Below are 24,564 nucleotides of genomic sequence, written 5' to 3' on the forward strand. Positions count from 1 at the left end.
CACTGACACCTTTTCTTTATACTTCTTAGACCACTGCAAGCTTGCTTTTGCAACAGCTTAACTTCCAAAATACCTCTGGCATCAATGATATTTTGACTGTCACAAACAATGCACATTTCTCAGAACTTACCTCACTGGCAATAACTATGCTTCTGGTGGCCTATCAATTGGTTCTTTCAGCTTTTTTTGCAAGAGTGGGCACATGACACAGGCTGGCCAGTGGACAAATTTTATCTTCTTGTAGAAGTCATGTAATCTAAGCAAGCAAAACTAATCAGGATATTTCTTCAGAATTTTTATGGATACCGGGGAAGAGAAAGTCATGTTGCCTGTTCCATCCCCACTGAAATAAAAGATGAGCTTGAAACTGCTGGGGCAGGGGAGGAGAGAGAGAGAGAAACTCCTGATAATGTCTTAAATCCCTGGATCCACCCATGACTGATCCAGTTAGCCATTAAATTGAACTTCCCATGAATGTAAAAAAATAACTTGATTTATCCAGATATTTATTGCTTCAAATTGTTTCAATTAGATTTGTGTCATTCATAACTAAAAGTATCAATAACAGTCATGTGGTACTTGACACTCTTGTATACTTCCTCTGTTTCTTAACTCGCCCTTTTCTAAATGTCCAAGATACATCTCTCCAGTTTTCCCTTCTGCATTTTTTAATACTGTGTGTATTGATTTCTTCCTTCATATGCTTCTTGAATGTGGATAAATTTCAGCTTTTGTCATTTCATTCAATAGATTCTCTCTGAATAGAAACACCAACATTTATTGTCTACTCCCCTTTCATATTAGTAATGCTCAAGCCAGGCCCTTAAATATAGAAAACAGATAAAAATTCACTGTATCTTTTTGTGCTTTAGTTCTGGAATTGCTTTCACCACCCACTTCCTCAAATTCCCATCATTTAATCATATACTGCTGTATGTGATTTAACTGTGTTAACCTCGCTTCCCACCCTGACTCTTGCTTTTTAGTTTCTCTTCTTTGCTGTCTTTTACAACTACAGTTTTTGTTAATCCTGGAGGAACTAATCTGATTTTGAAAACATTCCCTAGCTCATTTCCTAATATCATCAGGTGATATAACAAATCTTACTCCATAGAGGGTAGGAAGATTTGCCATGAAGATCATTGGTTTTTAAAATTGAGCAGGCCTCAGAATCACTTGGCTAACTTGTTAACACATGGAATGCTGGACCCCACTCCCAGAGTTTTCAATTCAATAGGTCTGGGGTGGTACCTGAACATTTGAATTTCTGACAAGATCACAGGAAATGCTGCTACTGATGATGAGGGTCAAGAGAATGATTCTGATCTAGTCCATATTCTGTTTATAATTTTCATTATTGCAAATCTTTGGATTATGTGCTCCTTTTGGAAATATGTTTTTATTGATTTCAGAGAAAGGAAGGGAGAAGGAGAGAGGAATAGAAACATCAGTGATGAGAGAGAATCATTGATCAGCTGCCTCCTGCACACCTCACACCGCTGAGTCAAGTTCACAGTCCAGGCATATGCCCTGACCGGGAAATGAACTGTGACCTCCTGGTTCATGGGTCACTGCTCAACCACTGAGCAACACAGGTCAGGCTATGTCCTCTTTTCGAGTGTGGTAGGAGCTTGAGTCTTTTTTCTAACCAATAGAATTTAGCCAAAGAGATGTGATGCTTCTCCAATAACTGTATTATGATATGTAGACTCTGTTTTAGCAGAGAGAAGACAGACAAATTCTCCTGCTGGTCTTAAAGAAACAAGAAGCCATGCTATGATTGTGAACTGTCTATAGGAATATAGATATAGACATATGGGTAGCCACTAAGACCTGAAAGCAGCCTCCAGCTGACAGCCACTAAGAAGCTGAGAAACACAGTCATATAACTGCAAGGAAATAAATTATGTCAACAATCTAAATAAACTCGAAAGTGGAGTTTTCCCCAGTTGAGTAACCAGATGAAAACACAGTCCACCTGTCACCTTCTTTGAATCCTTGTGAGCAGGGAACCTAAATAAGCCATGGCTGGACTCCTGACCCATAGAAGCTGTGAGATAATAAATGTGTGCTGTTTGAAGCTGCTAATTTGTGATAATTTATATTGAATATACTATCTTCTAAAAAGATTTCCCCCAGCATTAACCTCTCCAAAACTTCTATTTCCTAGGAGTTTTGTAAAGACCATAGTAGAACATATAAGGCTTTTTATGAAAGGTGTCTTGCTTCTATCTATAGCCTCAAAATTTTGTTCCTCCTGAGTAGTATCAAGCTATTTTAACTCTCATCTTTAAATCTGGAATATACTCTAATAGCTATACATCCGAAACTTTGAACAACATTTTACTGAGAATTCTTCTTTTTTTTCCTATCATTTTTCAAAATTCATTTCTGATGTGGTCATCTTTTGTGAACCTTCTGTGGTGTCAACCATCAAGCCATCTCCTAAGCCCAACTAATTATTTATAGTCTTTGTCTTTAAGCGTCATGTGTTTACCTCTAATTCATCAGTTATCACATTGTTTTGCAAAGTTAGTTTGCTTTTCCATTTCCTTTAGCTTGCCTGTATCCCAATGACTATTGAGGGGTATCCATTCAATGGTTCAACCAAGAACAATAATTTTTAAGGTAATCACAAGTGTTTAAAAAGAAAATAATTGATTAAGATACCATTAATGCAAAAAAAAAAAAAAAAACAAAAACAAAAACAAAAAAACACACAACCAGAAATCTTGGTAGAAAAAAAAAAGTAACAAACAAAATAGCATCTGAAATCCTGCTGTGCAATCCCTTAACAAGGATGGGAAATAAAGAACAAGAAGAAGTCTTTGTCTAGTCACAGCATGTATTACATCTGTATTTTCTAGGCCACTCTTTACGATGCTGCTTCACACTGAGCTAATGCCACAAATTTGAGCTTTATATACTTCTATCTTGATATATTCTTTGAATGAATCAACTATTGTCATCACTTTTGATGAAAGATACTTAATTTAATCACTGAGTCAATAGATAATAATATACCTTATGATAACCCAATTTTAAATGTGTTACTTAGTGAACATATTATAGGATTAAAAAACAAAACCAAACAAAAACAGTGGTCTATTATATTTCTATTATATATATTTTTTAAATAAATCTTTATTGTTGATAGTATTACAGATAGCCACCCCCCTTGCCCCCCTCGCCACCCAATACCCTCCTCTGCTGGTTTCCACCCCAGGAATTCAGCATCCTATTGTCTGTGTCCATAGGTAATGCATATATGCATATGTTCTTTGGTTAAGCTCTTCCCAACCCATCCCCCCCCCCCCTTCCCTCTGAGATTCACCAGTCTGTTTCATGTTTCCATGCCTCTGGTTCTATTTTATTCATCAGTTTATTTTGTTAACTAGAGGCCCAATGCATGAAGATTCATGTAAGAATGGGCCTTCCTTCCCCTGGGTGCTCGCACTGCCTTTGCTCTGGCTGGAGCCGCCTTTCTGCCTTCGCTACTGCCTGGTGCCACCTTTCCGCCTTCCCACACTGCCCAGAGGCCCAGAGGTGCTGGGGCTGTTCAGGATGCCTGCGTACTCACCAAGGTAATGATGCAAGTGTCCTGCCCTACCCCCAGCTTCTCGGCACCTGTGTATGCAAATTAACCCACCATCTTTGTTGGGTTAATTTGCATACTCATTCCTAATTGGCTGGTGGGCGTTGCGGAGGTATAGTCAATTTGCATCTTTCTCTTTTATTAGTGTAGATTAGATTCCTTATTCATTTATTTTAATGTTTAGATTCAATTATTGATGGCTATGCATTTATTGCCATTTTATTGTTCATATTTTTATCATTTTCTCCCTTCTTTTTCTTCATCTTCTTAAAGAATACCCTTCAACATTTCATATAATACTGGTTTGGTGTAAATGATAGCTTTGCTAGGTAGAATAATCATGGTTGTAGGTCCTTGCTTTTCATCACTTTGAATATTTCTTGCCACTCCCTTCTGGCCTGCATTGTTTCTGTTGAGAAATCAACTGACAGTTGTATGGGCACTCTCTTGTAGGTAACTAACTGCTTTTCTCTTGCTGCTTTTAAGAGTCTCTCCTTGCCTTTAACCTTTGGCATTTTAATTATGATGTGTCTTAGTTTAGGTCTTTTTGGGTTCATATTGTTTGGGACTCTCTGCACTTCCTCAACTTAAAGGCTATTTCTTTCACCAGGTAGGGGAAGTTTCCTGCATTTTATTTCTTCAAATAGGTGTTTAATATATTGCTCTCTCTCTTTTCCTTCTGGCATATCCATAATGTGAATGTTGGTACACTTGAGGTTGTCCCAGAATATCCTTATACTATCTTCATATTTTTTAATTCTTTATTCTTTTTGTTCTTCTGATTGCATGTTTTTGCTTCCTCATATTCCCAATTGTTGATTTGATTCTTGAAATTGTCTACTCTACTATTGATTCCCTGTAAATTATTCTTTATTTCAGTTAGTGTATCCTTCATTTCTGACTGGTCCTTTTTCATGTCTTTGATTTTATTACTTAATTTCCTTGAAATTCCCATTAAGTTCCTTGAAGCTCTCATTAAGATCCTTGAGCATCCTTATCACCATTGTTTTGAACTCTATAACCTAGTAGTTTGTTTGCTTCCATTTATTTTAGTTTTTCTGTTCTTTCATTTGTGAGATGTTTCTTTGTCTCCACATTTTGACTGCTTCCCTGAGTTTGTTTCTAGTTTGTAGTAGGTAGAGCTAACATGTCTCCTGGAATTGGTAGAATGGCCATATATAGTAGGTATCCTGTAGGGCTTAGTTGTTCAGCCTCTCCACTCACCTCAGGTGGGCACTCTTGGTGTATCCATGTGTGGGCTGTGTGTATAGAATTGTGATAGTTGTGCGTTGGTTGATGTTGGTGTCACTGGGAGGAATTGACTTCCAGGCCAATTGGCTGTGAGAACCAGCTGTGACTACAGTGGAAGAGCTGCTGTATAGGAAACACCTATCTGGAGCAGGACTTGCTTGGTGGGGCTTTGGTGTCCACTGAGTCTGCCCCTTGAGGGTGATGCTTACAAATGTGTAGAGTTGTAATCTGGTGTGGGCTGAAGCTGTCCACTGGTGCACTGGCTCTGGGGTCCCCCCCTGGAAGTGCAATGTCTTTATTTCATTTAAAATAATTTTCATTCTCTTACAGATTTTTTTTCACTTTTCTTGGAATTTAGTATTAAAATATTTTATTGTATGAGGATTTATATTTAAAGACATCATATGAGAACAGTTTTTCAGTTATAGTTCTACTGCTATGCTCATTGAAATGTATATTCTCCTTAAAGGTATCATTCGATGTAATCATCACATTGAATTCTTTCTTCTTATTATTTATACTATGATAGACCAGAGTGAAATTTAATCTCATATGACAGCCTTAATAAATGGAATTTATAATACATAAAAAATATACTGTAATTATAATAAATAGGTATATTTTTATAAATTTTGGTACTATGACAATACAACTATTATTTATTTTTTAAAGTATTGATTTTAGAGAGAGAGAGAGAGAGCGAGAGAGAGAGAGAGAGAGAAGAGAGAGAGAAACACCAATGATGAGAGAGAATCATTGATCTACTGCCTTCTGCATGCTCCCTACTGGGGATTGAGCCCACAACCCAGGCATATGCCCTTGACTGAAATCGAACCCGGGACCCTTCACTCCACAGGCCTACACTCTATCCAGGGAGCCAAACTGTCTAGGGCACAATTATTATTTAATAGAACTAGAGGCCTGGTGCACAGGTAGGCCCCTAGGCCTGGCTGGTGATCAGGGCTGATCTGTGGGGCGACCGGCAGGCGATCGGGGCCCCCCACTGGCACCCACCTTGGCCAGCCTGGCACTGCCTGCTTGCTGGCCCTGCCCCCACCACCGCTGCCAGTCGCCTCTCTCTGCAGGGTGATCGGTGGGCCTCCGCTGGCACCCACCTTGGCTGGCCTGGGGCCTGCGGGCTGGGGGCAGCTCCTGCATTGAGCATCTGCCCCCTGTGGTCAGTGCACATCATAGTACCAGTCATTCTGCGATTCGATTGATTTGCATATTAGACTTTTATTATGTAGGACTAGAGGCCCGGTGCACAAAATTTATTCACGGGGGTTGAGGGAGGTCCCTCAGCTTGGCCTGCACCCTCTCCAATCTGGGACCCCTTGGGGGATGTCCGACAGCTGGTTTAATCAGACATCCCTCTCACAATCCAGGACCACTGACTCCTAACCACTCACCTGCCTGTCTGCCTAATGCCCCTAACTGCTCCCCTGCCTGCCTGATTACCCCTAACTGCCTCTGTCTGCCTGCCTGGTTACCCCTAATGGCCCTCTCCTGCCAGCCTGGTTGCCCCAACTGCCCTCCCCTGCCAGCCTGATCTCACCCCTAATGGCCCTCCCCTGCCAGCCTGGTTGCCCCAACTGTCCTCCCCAGCAGGCCTGGTCACTCCCAACTGCCCTCCCCTGCTGGCCTGATTGACCCTAACTGCTTCTTCCTCAGCCCCCACCATGGTGGCTTTGTCTGGAAGGAAGTCGGACATCTGGAAGATAGCCGGTCGACCCAGTCTAATTAACATATTACCCTTTTATTAGTATAGATAGATTATATAGGATAAGGTTGCTTAAATGGGGTGGGGGAGCCTTTTTCAGCAGGAGGAGATGCTCTTGGCAGAAAAAAATACATAACCCCTACATCTGGACTGATAACCAGCCATATTCACTATACTACCAAACCGGTCATTAAAAAATTGAATCACTTTCTTACACCTTACACCAAACAGCTGTTGCCCTTAAAACCCCTCCTCAGCCCCCACCTTAGGTTCTGCCTTCGCAGTTCACCCAGATTATGTTCTGATTTGTCGGTTTCTATGCCAGTCAGCATCAAAAGCTCTGCCTCCTAGGCAGCGATTGGCTCCTCTGGGAAAACCAGAACGGCCCTGTCTTCACATCAGCAGCAGCCCTTCAGTCATGTCTGCAGTCCACTACCCGGTGTATCCCTGACTGCTCTGAGAAGTGACACCTCAGGTCTGTGTTGGTGGCAATTTTGAATTCTCATCCCTGACCTAACCTTCTTAGAGTGTGAGCTCCATGAAGGCAAGCATTTTCCTTGTTCAATCTTAGTTCACCCATAGACTTTACCTGTGTCTATGCACACAGGTTGTCCTTTTGAAGTGAAAAGTATACATTTGGGGAGGAAGGAGGAGAAAAGTACAGAGTGCATATTGTAAGTAAAGGGAAAGTCCCTATTTAAAATAATTACTGCTTTAAATAGCCTGCTTTAAATAGAACTGCCTTCACAGTTCACCCAGATTAGATTCTGATTGGTCAGTTTCTATGCTAGCACTGCATGGTGACCGGTCATTTGGTCATCCTGGTTGTCACAGACACAGGCTTTTTATGTATACAGATTTTTTAATCCTTAGCAAGTCAACTGATGTTCCCTTTGAATTAGAAATAATCTTTTTAATATACATATATTAAAAAATAATCTTTTAATTATTTAAAATAATCTTTTTAATATAGATATCTACAGAACTCTCAAACCTTCTTTCTTATAAAAATAATGTATATCACAAAACACAAAGGAAAAGAGATCACACAGCTTGTGTTAATCTACTGACACTACCTGTTCTCCCAAAGTTCATATATGGAAGCCCTAACACCCAATACCTCCAAAAGTGACTATATTAGGAGATGGGCCTATAAAAAAGTAATTCAGTTAAAATGAGGACATTAAGGCACGCTTTAATCTAATCTGAGTAGTGCCCTCATCAGAATAAATGATTAGGATATACATGAAGAGACTAGTGATGCATGATGCACACACACAGACTACAGGCCATGTGGAGACAGGCAGGAGGTGACTATCTGAAAGCCCAGGAAAGAGGCCTCAGGAGAAACCAAACCCTCCAGCATACTGATCTTGGACTTCCAGTATCCAGAACTGTGTAAAAGGGAATTGCTGTTGTTTAAGCCATCCATTCTGTTGTATTTCATTATGGCAACCCTAGCAAACTAATACACTGCTCCCTCAGTGCTACCAAGGTGTAATGTCAATGTTAAAATAGAAAACAAAACAAACAAAAAAAAACAAAAAAAAAAACTTACCTCATTTCTCACCCTTTGAAAATGAAAGAAAAATAACTACTGATGCTATAAATATTTCTCAGAAGCAAGTTTTTAAATGATGCAAAAATTTGATATATTCTTATTAATGTTTGTGCTTTTTCTCTCTCTCTGTTTTCTCCCTCTCTCTCTTTCTTTTTTATACCTTGACATAAAAATGCTTTGTCCTGTGTCTCACAGAAAAACTAATCTGGATGTATTACACTAAAATTAGAAATGAAAAAAATAATCACATTTAATATATTCCTAACATGTTTACCTTAGCAATTGAACATAACAATGAGGTAGGAGAGGCTTTATTCTTAAAACCTATGTCAGAATATTGAAACACAAAAAGACAGTATAAGGTGCAAGTGTTAACATTGTTTTGTTAAATATTATTGTAAAGACAACTTGACATTTGGTCTTTATAATTAAAATTCCATGCTGAGAAACTCTGAAGTAGCTTTTGTCTTATAAACAAGTATGAAATCTAACAGCAGAGAAATTTCTTTATCTTTGTGACCTGTATTATGACTGCTTATTTAATTAATGCAAAATGAAAAATACATGATTCTAGGTATTGCTACTGAATGACTTTTCCTAGGTTGATGATTGAACTCATAAAATATGTAATTAATATTCAGATAAACAAAATAAACTTATTGTTTTCTATTTAATATATTGTAAGGTTAAAGACTTTTATTAAACTCTTTTCCTTTATACATGTAAAAATCATGTTTTTTTCTTATTTTGTTCATTAGATTTCACATATGCGTGAGATCATGTGATATTGTATTTCTTTAATTGGCTTATTTCATTTAGCATAATAATCTCCAGGTCCATCCATGCTGTTGCACAGGGTAAGAGCACCTTCATTTTTACAGCCACATAATATTCCATTGTGTAAATGTACCACTTTTTTTTTTTTTTTTTATTCACTCATCTACTGATGGGCACTTGGACTGTTTCCAGATCTTTACTAATATAAATAACACTGCTATGAACATAGGGGTGCATATGATTGTGTTTTGATTTTCTTATGATATATTCCCAGAAGTGGGATCACTGGGTCCAATGGTAGTTACATTTTTTATTTTTTGAGGAAACTCCATACTATTTTCCACAGTGGCTGCACCAGTCTGCATTCCCACCAGCAGTGTACAACGGTTCCCTTTTCTCCACATCCTTGCCTATCACAGATCACTTTTAAGGTAGTTGGGCTACTGAGGTAGCAAATACCACATCTTGAAGCCACTGAACAATATACCAGCTAATAAGCTAACAGAAAACTAAGACAATTTTCAATACTATGCTCCAACTAAATGCCAGTTTAGAAACTAAATATACCCCTTGGAGTCTGTTTACATTTTAAAAATTACTTTGTAAAGTTTCATAGTAGGACAAATTGTTCTGTACGTTCTACATTTCAAGTGTTGATGCCTAGGTAAAGTTTGTTCCAACAGAATGGGCACTGTTACTTCAAATGTGAAAAATCACTTCCAAATCTCTATACAATAGTTATTACACACTTTAAGTAAGAAACAAAAATTAGAACAGTGAATCTCCCTGCCATTAGGGTAACTAGGAACAGGTTGAATAATAAAACTATAGCTTCTGCTGCTAGGGAACATGATCTCTACTTAGTGTATAGAACTTTGGTAATTCATTTAAAAAACATTTCTAGAAATTTACCTATGTGTCAAGTACAGTGCTGTTTGCTAAAGAATGCCAAGACCCAGTCACTAAAACTGAAGAGTTCATAAATAATTGGGAAGGTAGCAGAGAAAACAATGACAAATTAGTGTGCTAAGCCATAGGCAATGGTATTATGACAGGTCACAGGAAAAGAATTACTTCTAACAAGGGATATAGCTGAGAATGAGTAAGTGTTGGTTTCTTGCAGGAGGTGACCCATAATAAGCTTTGAGAAGTGCGTAGGAAGTTGGCTAGACACAGAATCATGTACAAAGGCACAAAAGCTTTTGTCATGGCTTATAAACTGATCATTAGAATGGCAAAAGAGGCAAATAGTAAGTGGGAGACATTTTTAAGGGATTTATTTGTAAAATCTATGGGAATCCAACAAATGGTAATGTGCTTAATAGTTGGGTATTATTGCTTGGGGTGCAATCAGGCCCCACTATTAGAAAACTCAGCATTATAATACTAATTGGGAAAGTTGCTTCTCTTGTTCCAGTATGTTTTTCTAGAAAATGATAATAGTAATATACATTGAGTGGCCAGATTATTATGATCTCTGAACACATAATAATCTGGCCACTCAGTGTATATCCTATATAATAAAAGGCTAATATGCAAATTGTCCCCTCGACCAGGAGTTCAACCAGCAGGCAGGCCGGCCAACTGCCCATGTCGCCTCCCCCTGGCCAGGCTGGTCGGACCCCACCCATGCACGAATTCATGCACCGGGCCTCTAATATTTATACTGAGTGGCCAGATTATTATGCATTCAGAGATCATAATACTCTGGCGACTCAGTGTATACTTCATAGCTTAGTCATAGTGAAAATGTTAAATTAATTTATGTAGATGTAATGTACTCCATGTTTGTAGTCCCACAAAATTTGTATTTTGAAGTCCTACCCCCCCAGTGAGGCTGAATTTGGAGATGGGTTTTTAGAGTGAGACCCTGATCTGATAGGATTAGTTTCCTTATCAGAAAAGGCACCAGAGAACTCTTTCTCTCCATGTGCATGTACCAAGGAAACACCATCTGAGGACATAGAGAGAAGGCAGCTGTCTACAGTCCATTAAGAGAGCACCCACCTGAAATGGAGTCATCTGAAACCTTGATATTGGATTTCTAGCCCTGAGAAATGTGAGAAAATACATTTCAGTTGTTTAAGCCCAGGTTATGATATATTGTTACTAGAGGCCCAGTGCACGAATTTGTGCATGGGTGAGGTCCCTTGGCCTGGCCAGTGATTGGGGCCAATAGGGGCCTGCCGGCCAGGGGGAGGGACTGCAGGAGGTTGGCCACCAGCCTACCCACAATCTGGCCCATTAGGGCCGGGCCAGCCAGGGGGAGGAGGGCTGGCTGGCCAGGGGGAAGGACTGGGAGATGTTGGCTGGCAACAGAAGGATGGCTGTGGGAGTGCACTGAGCACCAGGGGGCAGCTCTTGCATTAAGCATCTGCCCCTTGGTGGTCAGTGCACATCATAGTGACTGGTCGACTGGTCATTCTGGTTGTTCTAGTCATTTGGTTGTAATGGTCACTTAGGCTTTTATATGTATAGACTAGAGGCCCAGTGCATGATTGAATCATGCACGTGTAGGGTCCCCTAGATGCTTTCGCTTTTCGCGGTGGAGCTGGGTGCCTGTCCGCTGGTGCAGCAGGCCTTTCAGAAGCCTCCGGCGTGGTGGAGGCTTCTGAAAGGCCTGGTGCCGGAGCAGACAGGCACCCAGCTCTGCCACTTTTGATGGTCCGTGGCTGCTGAGGGGGGCTACCCTGCTGTTGAGAGGCACAGGGGGGACGGACTCCTACCCCCTTCACCTCTCAACGGCCGCTGAGGGGGGCTGCTGCGGACACCTGGCTACCCTGCCGTTGAGAGGCGCAGCTGGGTGTCCGCGGCAGGCCCCCTCAGCGGCCTCGGATCTGGATGTTGAGAGGCACAGGGGGCGGGAGTCCCGCCCCCTGCGCCTCTCAACAGCAGGGTAGCCCCCCTCAGTGGCAGCGGATCCGTGCCTCTCAATGGCCGGATAGGCCACCCCGAGTCCCGCCCCCCAGCCTCCCGCCGCCCAATCGTGGGCGTAGCAGAGTGATGGTAATTTACATGTTACTCTATTATTAGATAGGATGATGCACCATACAGGTACAAAGCACAGCACTGGGGATGGCACATAGTAAGTATTCAATAAATTTAATTAGTACCAAAGACAGCATAATCCAATTTGCTCTACAAAAGCTAACTAAAAGGAAGGTGGAGAATGATTCAGAAAGACAAAACAAGATGTGGCAAAAACACCTAGCAACTACAGATAAAACCTAGGTGAGAAATAAAGCTATAGATAGAAAGATGGGAAAGGACAATAAGTGGAAGAGAGATGTAAAATCTAGTAAGATGTAGAACCTGTGAAATCTGATGACCAGTCACATATAAGACATAGAAAGGTAAAATGAGAGATAGCTTTCATGTATGTACAGGTGCTGTAGACTATTGGAGGAAGGTTGTGATCATGACAGAAAATATTACACTCAATTTTTGAACTTTTGTTTTGAGATATTGCCAATTAGACCAACATTTAGACTGGGAGGTCCCATTTCATGTAGTTATAAAAATAGAAAACTTCAAAATATGCTGAGGTTGATTTCAGAGAGGAAGGAAGAGGGAGAGATAGAAAGATCAATGATGAGAAAGAACCATTGATCGACTGCCTCCTGCATGGACCCCTACTGGGGATTGAGCCTGCAACCTGGGCATGTGCCCTGACTGGGAATCGAATCTTGACCTTCTAATTTATAGGTCAACACTTGACCACTGAGACACACTGTCTGGGCTTAATGTTTATATTTTCTTCCAAATTTAGCTCCAAATTATTCTGTATATGTATGTTTAAGAATATTTAACATAAATCCCATTCTTCTAACAAATTTAAGTGCACAGTACAATATTAGGTATGATGTTGTAAAGCAGTTCTCTACAACTCATACATCTTGTAAAATGCCAGGTCCTCTCTCTAACATATAACATCATTGTAGCCAGACCTTTTATTTTTTATGTCTATATTTATATATACAGGGTGTCCCAAAACATACACACACTTTTTTTCTGATACCTTAATTGTTTGTTTTTTTTTCTTTTCAGATTTAACCCATTGCAATTAATAATTATTCAAAGTGTATATACAATGTTTGTGACATGCTCTACATAACATCTGAGGGTTCCAAACCAATTTCCCAGGAAAGAAAGCCAGATAGAAACTATATAGCTATATTGATTGATATGTCCTCACATGGAAAACCATGTAGTGTCACTTCCATTGCATCTTATTCTACAGACAGTTTACTAGGGCCAGTCTGAGGTGAAATTAGACTCTTCTTTTTGAGGAATGTGATAGGCTAAAATTGTCCCCAACCCTGGCAAAAGTCAATTTCCTAATCCCAGAAATTCTGGAATCCTGATCTGCAGAACTGTGAGAAAATAACTTTGTGTTGTTTTAGGCCATTAACTTTGTGGTAATTTGTTACATAGCAACAATAGAAAACTAATTTATATTAGTCTCAAATATTTTGTGGACATGTTTCAAAACTATCATATTTATCTTGTTTTTTGACTTGTTGAAAGATTCAAATGAGTTCATTAAAAACCCTGTATTATGTAGCTTTCATGTACTGGCATTGAATTAGATGCTAAGGATATAAAGATGAATTAAACATGATTCTCCCCCCCCCCCCCCCCCCAATATGCTCACAGACAGCATTCATGGAAGGACTCTGTAGAACTCTAAAGGGCAATATAAATGTAATATATTGTGAATCACTTGTGAAGTTTAATATGCAAACCAACCATTCCTTAATTTACTAAATCATAAATCAGAATCAATATTTCAACAGATGGGAACTATGCATACTTCCTGAGTAAATTACAAACAAATACAGAATATGATTTAAAAAATTAAATGTCAATTGGGTTTGCAGTAGACATTTGCCATGTCTCAAAGTAAGAAAACCTGTTAGAACAAATATACTCTGGTCAATCTCAGTGCAAAAGCTCAGTTAATGACCCCCCGATATGCTGAGGGACATCCCCTAGAGATGAAAGGCTAAGGTTGTTTCATTCTCTCACTGAACTTTGAACTGAGGCTGCTAACAACATATCCAACGGTGATCTAGTCACATATCCAGTAGAAACTAGATATAGATTGCTCATTTAGTTTGTATAGGTCACTGAACTAATTCCATCAGGTGACAACTTATGGTCACTACTATGGATAGGATCATGAATACAAACCTGAGCAAAAATAAAATAAAATAAAAGGAAAACTGAAACTATCTCATTTGCCAAGGAATGCAACAAGAAATAAGAGAGAAATAAGCACTCATAACTCAACTGAAGTACCTATTTTTGTTTTTGATATTTAGGTTTTAGAACACCTTTGTGTACTTGAGAATTACAAACAAAAACCTAAAGTGTGACTAGAATATGTAAATGAATTCATGAAAAAAAAAAAGTAACATGAATCAAATATTTCTTTAGAGAACCACAACCGCTTTAAGTCTTGAAGAAAGGTGACTGTTCAAAGGATAACTAGCTTAATGATTCGATGTTAAAAAAATAGGAATTATCAAGAAAGCTTAAAGGAGTGGTATTCAGGGGCCTGCTTTGGGAATCCAGGGGAGCCCTCTTTCCACAAGCACAGCTGCTGGCAGCTGGCCAGCATCGCAGGCAGGCAGTTGGCAGGGGAGGAGTGCGCTCTGCCAGCTGGTGCTAAAGAATTGAAATTAAAATTAAGGGGGGAAAAAACAACCTGAGGCGCACATGCATAAAAATCAAGCCTTGAGTCCTGGTGTTCTCCAGTCTTGAGTCCTGAGGGAAGTCTCAAAGTGAGGCAGCTCCTCCCTCCCCATCCCAACGCTCACCCCCACGCGATTCTTCTCAAGGTTTTGATCTCCTTTTTGTAGTTTTTCTGTGTTCATTCATTTGAAGCCACATTTCTTGAATCACAGTGTATGCCAAGAAATGTGCTAAGGGCTGAGGATGAAGATATAAATATTAGTTACATTCCTGACTTCCAGAAATATGCAAGTTAATAAGAGCTATGGGCTGATTTTAAAATGACTAGAAATGTCTGCAGAAAGTGGGATGACCATAGTGCGTAGGGGACGTAGGAAAAAGTGCAGAGGAGATGACAGAAGGCTATACTGACATGGGGATAGGAGAATAACTAAGGCTCTGTAGGCTGGACAATGAGGAAAATCCTGTCCAAGAGAAAAGAACAGGAGAAATGAATGAAATTTCCATTTTAACATGTTGGCATACTATCAGGGTATGGTCTGAGCTGCTATAACAAGGAGACCAAAATTATAGAAGCTTGGAAATATCACATCTCCCTCTTTCATAGTATGCTTTAGAAGGCAATGGCTACTCTGGCAGCACTGCCATCTCAATACACAGCTTCTAACTTCTGGATCTGAGGAAGCTGCTCCAGCTCCTGCTAGCATGCCTATATCTCAGGGTAGGGAAGAAAGGGCAAAATACCTTTTAAAGGGGCAACAAAGAAGTGGCTCGAATCACTTCCTCTCACAGTGAGCTGCCAATGAGGCTCTGAATAGTAATAATTTCTGGATAGTCTTGTGCCTACCTAGAACTCAGGAGTTCTATTAAAACATAAATGATTGACATTGGTAGAAAACTAGCCCCAGCCAGGGATAAATAGTAAATCTATATAAGCCTAGTCCTAATTGTTAGTGCATAATTAGTGCTATGGCTTTCTTTTTAAGTTATATATATATATGCTTGAACTATCACCAGAGCCAGAATATTCATTATTTAATGAACAAATGTATATTAGAGATAAGTCAGGAGCAAGATATTGTGGGTATCTTATTGTTATCACCAAGTATCATGGTGATAAAAAATGCTTAGGTGCACTATAATAAAGGTGGAATTTTAAAATGACAAAATCTCATTATGAGAAATGGGAAGAGGTGAACACATTGTTAGAGTCAACAGTGGAATAGGTTGATCATCAGCCTTCTTGATGGATGCGTGTTACTCACTTTAAAGAAGTCATAAAACCTTTATTCTGTCAAGTCAAAAAACCTCAACTGAAAATAAGTTTGCTCAACCTGCATTTCATCCTATCTCTCAATCTAGCCATCAGATTTTGATCTATGTGAGCCTCAAGGTAATACATTACTGCTCCTAGAGTCACCGCATATTCCATATAGTCACATTTCATGCATAATGAAGATGGCAGTGAACTACAAAGGTGTTTATCAACTCAAACAGGAATACAAATGCTGTCTAAAGGCAATTTATGGTGTGTATTTTAAAAGAATAAGAAAAGGAGACGTTTTTAGATCAATTTATATGCCTTTAGGGAAAATTATGTCACAAAGACATTTTGAAAAGAGAAAACTTTCATTTTAATGGTTTTTAAGGACCTATTTCATCTATTTATTTTATACATATAAAATGGCAGTATTGACAATTCAAACAAAAGCTCATAGAATTTTTTTTAGGTGTACACATTTGCCTTTTAGATATCTGATTACCTATTGTGTGCAGGGCACATTGATAGACATGGGGAAAATTGGCCGTTAATATTAATTAGGATAATATTGCTATAAGAATATAAGATTCATTAAAAAAAAATAGATCAAACTAAGAAAGTACTTTTTAGAGGTAGTAAGGAGCAGTCCATACCTTAAGTAGGAAATGTTCACAAGACCAGGGCTTACTCAAGATCAATCTGAGGAGGGTTTCTAGACTCAAGGACACTTACCAATATGTGTGCACATGGAATGATTATTTTTTTTTAGTTATTACTTGTTTTTTTCTCTATCCATGGTCAAATTATTTCTTATTTTCTTAGTTTAAATTGTCCAGCCACCCTTTTGTAATCAACTGGGGCCAAGGTAGATGGGGTCACACAGAATAAAATCTCTTTATTTAGGGTAGATGGGCATTGGGGAAATCAAAGATGAGTAAGGCAGGGGTTTTTTATTTCACAAATTATACTTTGAAACTGTTTTAAGTTATAAATTGACAAAGTACTTACTGAGCAAATGTAACTTTTATCAGTGGGGTGCCCTCGGTGTCCCCATTCTCAACAGTGGAAGTACACTTCTTGCAATGTCGCAAGGAAAGGGATTTCCTGAGACTCATGTGGGAGGATGAGTGACCTTTATTTGTTTCCATGGAATGAAACTCCTGGGTTTCCAGTGTCCCATTTCCCTCCATCCTGCCGTGGAAAAAGTTCAGTCTTGCCTTCAGCAGGGCTAGAATAAGGCCACTGCCCAGAGTCTCCGCTACATGTTAAAGCACAGCCCAGTCCAGTATCCTGTGTGTGGAATCCACGAGGCCTCGGGCCATGTAGCTGCTTAAGGCCACATGGTGTGTGAGTGCAGGTCATGGAGCAAGAGAGAAGGGACAAGGGGCAAGAGAAAGCAAGAGAGAAACTCTTTGGGGATTATGACCAGGAGTTTAACCAATTAACCCTTCAAGATTTCACACACTCAGCCTTAGCTGGTTTGGCTCAGGGGATAGAGCACCATTGGCCTGAGCACAGAAGGGTCCTAGGTTCAATTCTGGTCAAGAGCACATACTTTGGCTGCAGGCTAGATCCCATCCTTGGTTGGGGTGTCTCTCACATTAAGGTTTCTCTTTCTGCCTCTTCCCTCCCTTCCACTCTCTCTAAAAATCAACAGAAAAATACCCTCAGGTGAGGATTAAAAATCAATAAATAAAAGTTTTCACACACTTGCAGTGGCTTCATCCACCCAGCCAATTATCTTTTCCCAGGTGAGACTGACAGCCAAGCTCCTTCCCTACTTCACCAGGACTTCACTGCTCATGCACCCATCTCCCCTTTGTTTAATCCCTTCCCCCAGGGATGTGCAGAAAATGGACTAGTGGTTTCCTAGGGAGTGTGAAATTGCAGCTTCCTGGTGAAGCTGCTCAGGTGACCATGTTTATAAAGTCTGTCCTCCCCTTTGTTCTCTTCCTATTATTAATATTAATAACAAGCTAATTATGATGATAACTATTATCATTTATAGGATGTTTTATAAATTACTTTAATCTAAAATAATTGCCTATTCATAAAACTCGTATAATGTAAGCAGAGGTGATATTCAGAATAGCTAACAAGCAGTACAGTGTGGGCACTGACCAATCAGAATCAACGTCCCAAATATCAGAACAAATGCTGTCACAAGCAATCAGTATAAAGGATCTGCACATGCTGGCTATTGAGAAGTCCTTGATTCTGAGCCAGCCTTTATTTTATTTTATACCCATTTTTATATTTTATAAAATAAAGTTCATGAAAGGTTAAGTGACTTTGTACTAAAAGCTGAATTTTCAGATTCTAAAACTAGTGCAGTTGGTACATTTCACTTCCATCTATCCCTTGTTACCAAATGTGACATATGGCATGCTCCATGGCCACATCTGTGACCTCCCTAATTAGCCGCTGTGGTTTCTAAAGTGCTACATAAGATTTTATCTCTATTGAACTTCTTGTGAAGTTGATTTTCTACTGTCTTCTCACCTTTTCTACTCAGAATACACTCTGAAGGAAAAATTTTTTCAAGTTTATTCCTCGTGTTATGTATATCCTATGTTAGACAATCAGTTAATATGTTTTGAAAATTCTTGAAAGGAGTAGAATTTTTTAATAGGCTGTGAACTAGTACTTAGTTAAAAACAGTTGTAGACCTTAAATGAATTCATGAATGTAAAGGGCTTAGTGCAGAGGGGGTCAAGTGCCCAGCAATGCTTGGCTGTTAAACAGTCTGCTATACAGAGAAGTCATGAAATACCTGAAGGGCTTAGAGTTTAGAGTCTAAAGTCAGTGCATGCAGAACATCGTGCAAAATTTCTGTGAGTGATTTCCAAAATTACTTGGGAGAATCTCTTAACTCATCCATAAAGTACAGTGAATTTTTTTTTGACCATAAAACTCTAAACATGTCTAAGTATGATAGATGCATAATATATTCATTAATATAGTTTATATAAAGTTCCCTGGAAGGATTATATCTGAAAATTAATTTATTCAAGCTTTTTAATGTTTAGAATTCTCCAATAAAATTGCCAAGCTTTCACTCTTTTTCTGTTTGTTTTGACTTTGTCTCCCAGCCATGTCTAACTTTTTGTTAGGCAATGTTTTCTTTGGCCCTTAATTAGTTCTTCAATAGCTTTCTACAGGAGGTCCAGGAAACCTGCTTCCAACCAGTCACTGTGAATATCCTTAGCCTCACGCTCTCTCTCTCAAATATAGTTGAAGTGAGATAACTTGAAAACAAGTGTGCTGTGATAATCCTGTGTAATTTTTTTTTTAATAAAGTGGGATTTCAGCCATGTTTGGATTAGTCATACAAAGGGTGAGCATCTTTACCATCCTATCTAATAAAAGAGTAATATGCAAATTGACTGTCACTCCAACACACACAAGATGGCTGCCCCCAAATGGTCAAAGATGGCTGGCCCCATGTGGACACAATATGGCCACCACAAGATGGCCAGAAGGGGAGGGCAGTTGGGAGGGACCAGGCCTGCAAGGGAGGGCATTTGGGAGCGATCAAGACTGCAAAGGAGGGCAGTTAGGGGTGACCAGGCTGGCAAAGGAGGGAAGTTGGGGGCGACCAGGCTTGCAAGGGAGGGCAGTTAGGGGTGACCAGGCCTGCAGGGGAGGGCAGTTAGGGACAATCAGGCTGGCAGTGGAGTAGTTAGGGGGTGATCAGGCTGGCAGGCAGAAGCAGTTAGGGGCAATCAGGAAGGCAGGCAGGTGATCAGTTGGGAGCCAGCTGTCCTGGATTGTGAGAGGTATGTCAGTCGGACATCCCTCGAGGGGTCCCAGATTGGAGAGGGTGCAGGCTGGGCTGAGGGACATACACCCCATGTGCGAATTTCATGCACCGGGCCTCTAGTCTATTTATAAAGAGCGGAAAACTACATCTCAAAGAGTTTAAGTGACTTTTTCAGGGTTAGTACAGATAGGTAGTATGGAAGGAAGCAGGTTATAAATGCTGGTATTCAAATCTCAGGTACACAAATTTTAAATAAGTGGATCTCCAGGGAGGCATATCATTTGATGTAAAAAAATCCTGAATCAAATCTCAGAGGGAAGGTAAGGGAGTTTGGGGGTAAGGGGGAGAGATCAACCATAGGACTTGTATGCATGCATATAAGCCTAACCAATGGACACAGACACCAGGAGGGTGAGGGCATGAGTAGGGAGGGTTTGGGAAGTTAATGTGGGGATGAGGATAAATATGTAATGCCTTAATCAATAAAGAAATTAAAATGCAAAAAAAAAGCACAAATAAAAACAGAGAAATGGAAAAAGGTAAACAAAAAATCCTGAAAAATGGGAGGTGTGTTTTTTGTTGTTTTGTTTTGTTTTTCGTTTTACACTGGTACTGGGAGATATGTCTCTGACATTTAGTGGGCAGGGGCCAGGCGTGCAGATCTATTACAATGTTCAGGAGAGTCTGTCCAAGATAAAAACGCACTGGACCAGTTAAAGAGGCTTTAGTCAAGAATTTTGCAATGGGGCTACAAAAAAAGAGAGATCAAACAAACTCCTCTGAAACAAAAACTGAGAGTGTTTTTAAGCACAGGGTAGGAAATACTGGATGATGTTAAAATCCAGTTGGTCCATGAGATTTGTCCCCCTGTGTTTGCTAATTGTTGCTTATGGAAGTTCAGGATTATCTTCCTTGAAGATTACATTTCATAGAGATGGCTTCCACTTCCCTAAGAAAGATATTTCTGGATTTTAATGCTGGCAAGTGGCTGGAAGATTTACATCTCAAATAGGGAGAGTAAGAATTTAAAATTGAGAGTTTTTTTTTTTTTTTTTTTTTTTTTTTTTGTAAATGCTTTCAGAAAAAGGAAAGTTAGGGATATACAGCCAGGAAGAAGCTTTCCTGAAGTTCAGTCAGACTGACGGGGAAATTAGGGCCATCTTGTTCAGGTACCACATGAGAAAAAAATGCCCCTGTCTCCTGCTTTTATATAAAGGAAACAACTGTTTCTAATTATGTGAGCCTGGCAACCCACTTCATTTTTTATAAGGACACAGATATTCTCACACGGTCTTAATAGAAATGCATCATCCAGGGATGCAGCTAACTTTTAAATTTAGAAAAGATTGTTTTGTGTTTGTTTCAGAATATTATCAAGATCATTATATAGATCATGTCACTAACATCCATGCAGATCACAGACATTTTGATTTTATATATATGTATTTTAATTTTAGAAATGAAACAATTAAATATTTGCTTTATTGGCATACTCAGCTTAGACCTCTGTAACAAGCCATTCTAAAGTAGCACCAGGGTTAGACTATAGTCTGTTTTTCCAAGCCATCATTTTACAACGTATTAAGCAAGCAAGGGATCACGTGATGTGATCTTTTTATACACATACTGCTAGTAAGTCCCATTTGAAACAGCTGAAAATCTTTTTAAATCTGATCAATTCTAGATTGTATTAAGTTTGATATAATTGTATACAATTGATGTAAATGTACTCAACCTAGTTGTGGTGGAATAATTCTGATTCATAACTATGTAGGCTGTATTTCTTCTGTCTGATTTTGACAACTATTTCTTATAGGGCGTGTTATTTTATTTTTTTTTAAGCTTGGGTTGAGAAATTAATAGAAATTAATCATTTCACTGTCCCCACTAATCAATCAGAAATACTAGTAAATGTTTGTTGCTTTAACGTCTGTTAAGCCTCTCTCCTTCCCAAGGAGGAACACTGAGTCACCTTTAGCCAGAGCCAGGTATAGCTGAGAGATATGAGAATATGCTGGCCTTACTATAAAACATTCTCTGATCTACTAACCTATAATGTCACCCTTTCCTCCCACTTACCCACACCCTGTCCTTCATAGCTCTGTTTACTCCTCCCTGAAAAGAAAACCCTATATTGCCTAACCTTCAGACACTTACAGATCTATGATCAGAGATTATTTCCTATTGAAATGCCTCCTGACCCCTCCACAACAAAACCCATTCTAATAAAGTATCTCCTTATTAATCCCAGATATATTTTTTACTGACATATTGTTATCTTGGCAAAATGAACAAATAAACTAAAATTTATTCAAAAGTGTCAGGGAATCCAAATATATAAGATTTTAAAGAATTTCTAGAATAGATTAATATATAATTTAAAAGTTTGCTGTAGTTCTCTTTAGAAGCTCATCAAAATCAATTCCTTAGCATTCTTAGACTGCTGTAAGCCAGAGATTATTACTTTTTTATTTCTTTTACTAGAGGCCTGGTGCACAATATTCATGCATGGCTGTGTGTGTGTGTCCCTCAGCCCAGCCTGCACCCTCTCCAATCTGGGACATCCCTCTCACAATCCAGGACTGCTGACTCTCAACTGCTCGCCTGCCTGCCTGTCTGATTGCCCCTAACTGCTTCAGCCTGCCAGCCTGATCACACCCTAACCACTCCCCTACCTGATCAACATCTAACTGCTGCCCTGCCAGCCAGATTGCCCCTAACTGCCCTCCCCTGCCAGCCTGGTCACCCCTAACTGCCCTCCCCTGCTGGCCCTGGTCCCCCCAACTGCCCTCCCCTGCAGGCCTGGTTGCCCCCAATTTCCCCCCTCTGCCAGCCCAGTCACCCCTAATTTCCCTCCCCTGCAGGCCTGGTCACCCCCAACTGCCCTCCTCTGCTGGCCCAGTCACCCCTAACTGCCATCCCGTGCCAGCCATCTTGTGGTGGCCATCTTGTGTCCACATGGGGGTGGCCATCTTTGACCACCTGGCGGGGTCATCTTGTGTGTTGGAGTGATGGTCAATTTTCATATTACCTCTTTATTATATAGAATTTTTCTTAAACTAATCACTCTTTAATGTGTGGGTAAACTGGTTAATCCTAGACAGTCAGACAGGAGTTCTCCCAAGCTACATGGCAATGGGCCTTCTCTGCTTTGGTGAGGTCATACCAAGCCCCAGAAAACGTTGAAGAAAGTGTGAATGCCATTGGCAGTGATTGTTAAACAGACCATAGAAAATGGGGAAAATATACCTTTGTGTGCATTTAAGTCATATTAGCCCTTGGCTGCTCATAGCCATGCTATTCAGAGCACTTAGCCAAGGAGAAGTTTAACAACTTGACTGATTTTCCTTCCTCAGGATGCAGCATCTAAGTTAGATGTGGTAAAAGGATAGTCGACTAATAGTTAAAACCTATGAAATTTTGCATTTTATAATTGGCTAGAAAGCTCTAATTTTACTTGACAACAAAAGAGAAAAGTAAAAAAAAAAAAAAAAAAAAGAAAGAAAATCCATGGTGAATGATATTGAGAATATTTTTTAATAAATTGTATTTATTTATATATAAATTTATCCTCACCTGAAGATATTTTCCTATTGATTTTTAGAGACAGTGGAAGAGAAAAGGAAAGACAGAGAGAAATATCAGTGCTCGCCTATTTGCCTGATCACCCCTAACCACATTGATTGGTTGCCTCCTGCAAGTGCCCTGACCAAGGCCTGGGCCAGAGAGGAGCCTGCAACTGAGAAATGTGCCCTTTACCAGAATGGAACCTAGGACCCTTTGGCCCACAGGCGGACACTCTATCCACTGAGCCAAACTGGCTAGAGTGAGAATTTTTTTAATAAACAAAAATCTGATTATTTGCTCTAATAAGTAAGAAAAGCATTCTAAATTTAATAAATCAATCTGACTTGCAACTTCACATCTGATTCATTATTGAATCAAGATTCAAAATTGAAGCTCTGCCTAAATCTTTTTTCCTAAATATTCGAGACATTCGTGGTGTCCTAAGTTCTTTTGCCAATCCCAGGAACTCCTGCTGTGGGACAATGGCTGTTTGCCAGGAGGGGGAGAGAGTGTATCACACAGAGGGACTGCCACAGCTGACAAGGTCAACAACTTTGCTCTCTGCCCTAGAGAAAAGGTAAATGAAAGACAAACTTTATTTTTCAATTAATAAGATGATAATGCATCTGAAGGTAGAAGATGCCATTATCTGATTATAGTTTTCAAAAATAAAAACATTATGTGTCAGCATAATTATTGTTTTTTGCATGTGTGTTTCTTCATGAGTATAAAACCACATACACTGAAAATGGATTTTTGCCTTAGTTTGATTATTTCCTTATTTATAACTCAATGAATCTTCATTCCAGAAAGCATAGAATTAAATTGCCTAAACTGTAAGTGATTCAATCATAAAAATCATTATTTGAGTTGATTTATGGTTAAAAACTAAAGATAAACTTTAGTATGGTACTTTTAATGTAATTTAATCCCTATACAATACACTTTCATTTAAATGTTACATATATTTCTTATCCCAGTTTTGCAAAATAAAAAGAATATTTCAAAGAGACACAAAAATTTTTAAATGTTCCAAAATGTATATTTTTATCATTCAAGAATTTTCTTTATAATAGTATTTATTTTCACTGTATCTCCTTTTATGAAATCATAAGAATGCCTTTCCAACTATATAATCAATATTCTGTTTTATTGTTTTACCTATAAGCAGAAAGCAATAAAGTCTACATAAATTTCTTTGTTTTTGACAGAGAAAAGGCAAGAGAAATAACAGAAAAAAGAGTGAAGCTACATACATGTTCATTGTGAATAGCTTAGAGCTAAAAGATTTTGAGCCAACAGACAACCCACCCCCATGCCCACCCCAACTTTTTCCCCCTGTGAATATAGCCTCTATCAATGAGGGATTATA

The sequence above is a fragment of the Eptesicus fuscus genome, chromosome 8 (genome assembly GCF_027574615.1).
Source record: "Eptesicus fuscus isolate TK198812 chromosome 8, DD_ASM_mEF_20220401, whole genome shotgun sequence".
NCBI lineage: Eukaryota > Metazoa > Chordata > Mammalia > Chiroptera > Vespertilionidae > Eptesicus > Eptesicus fuscus.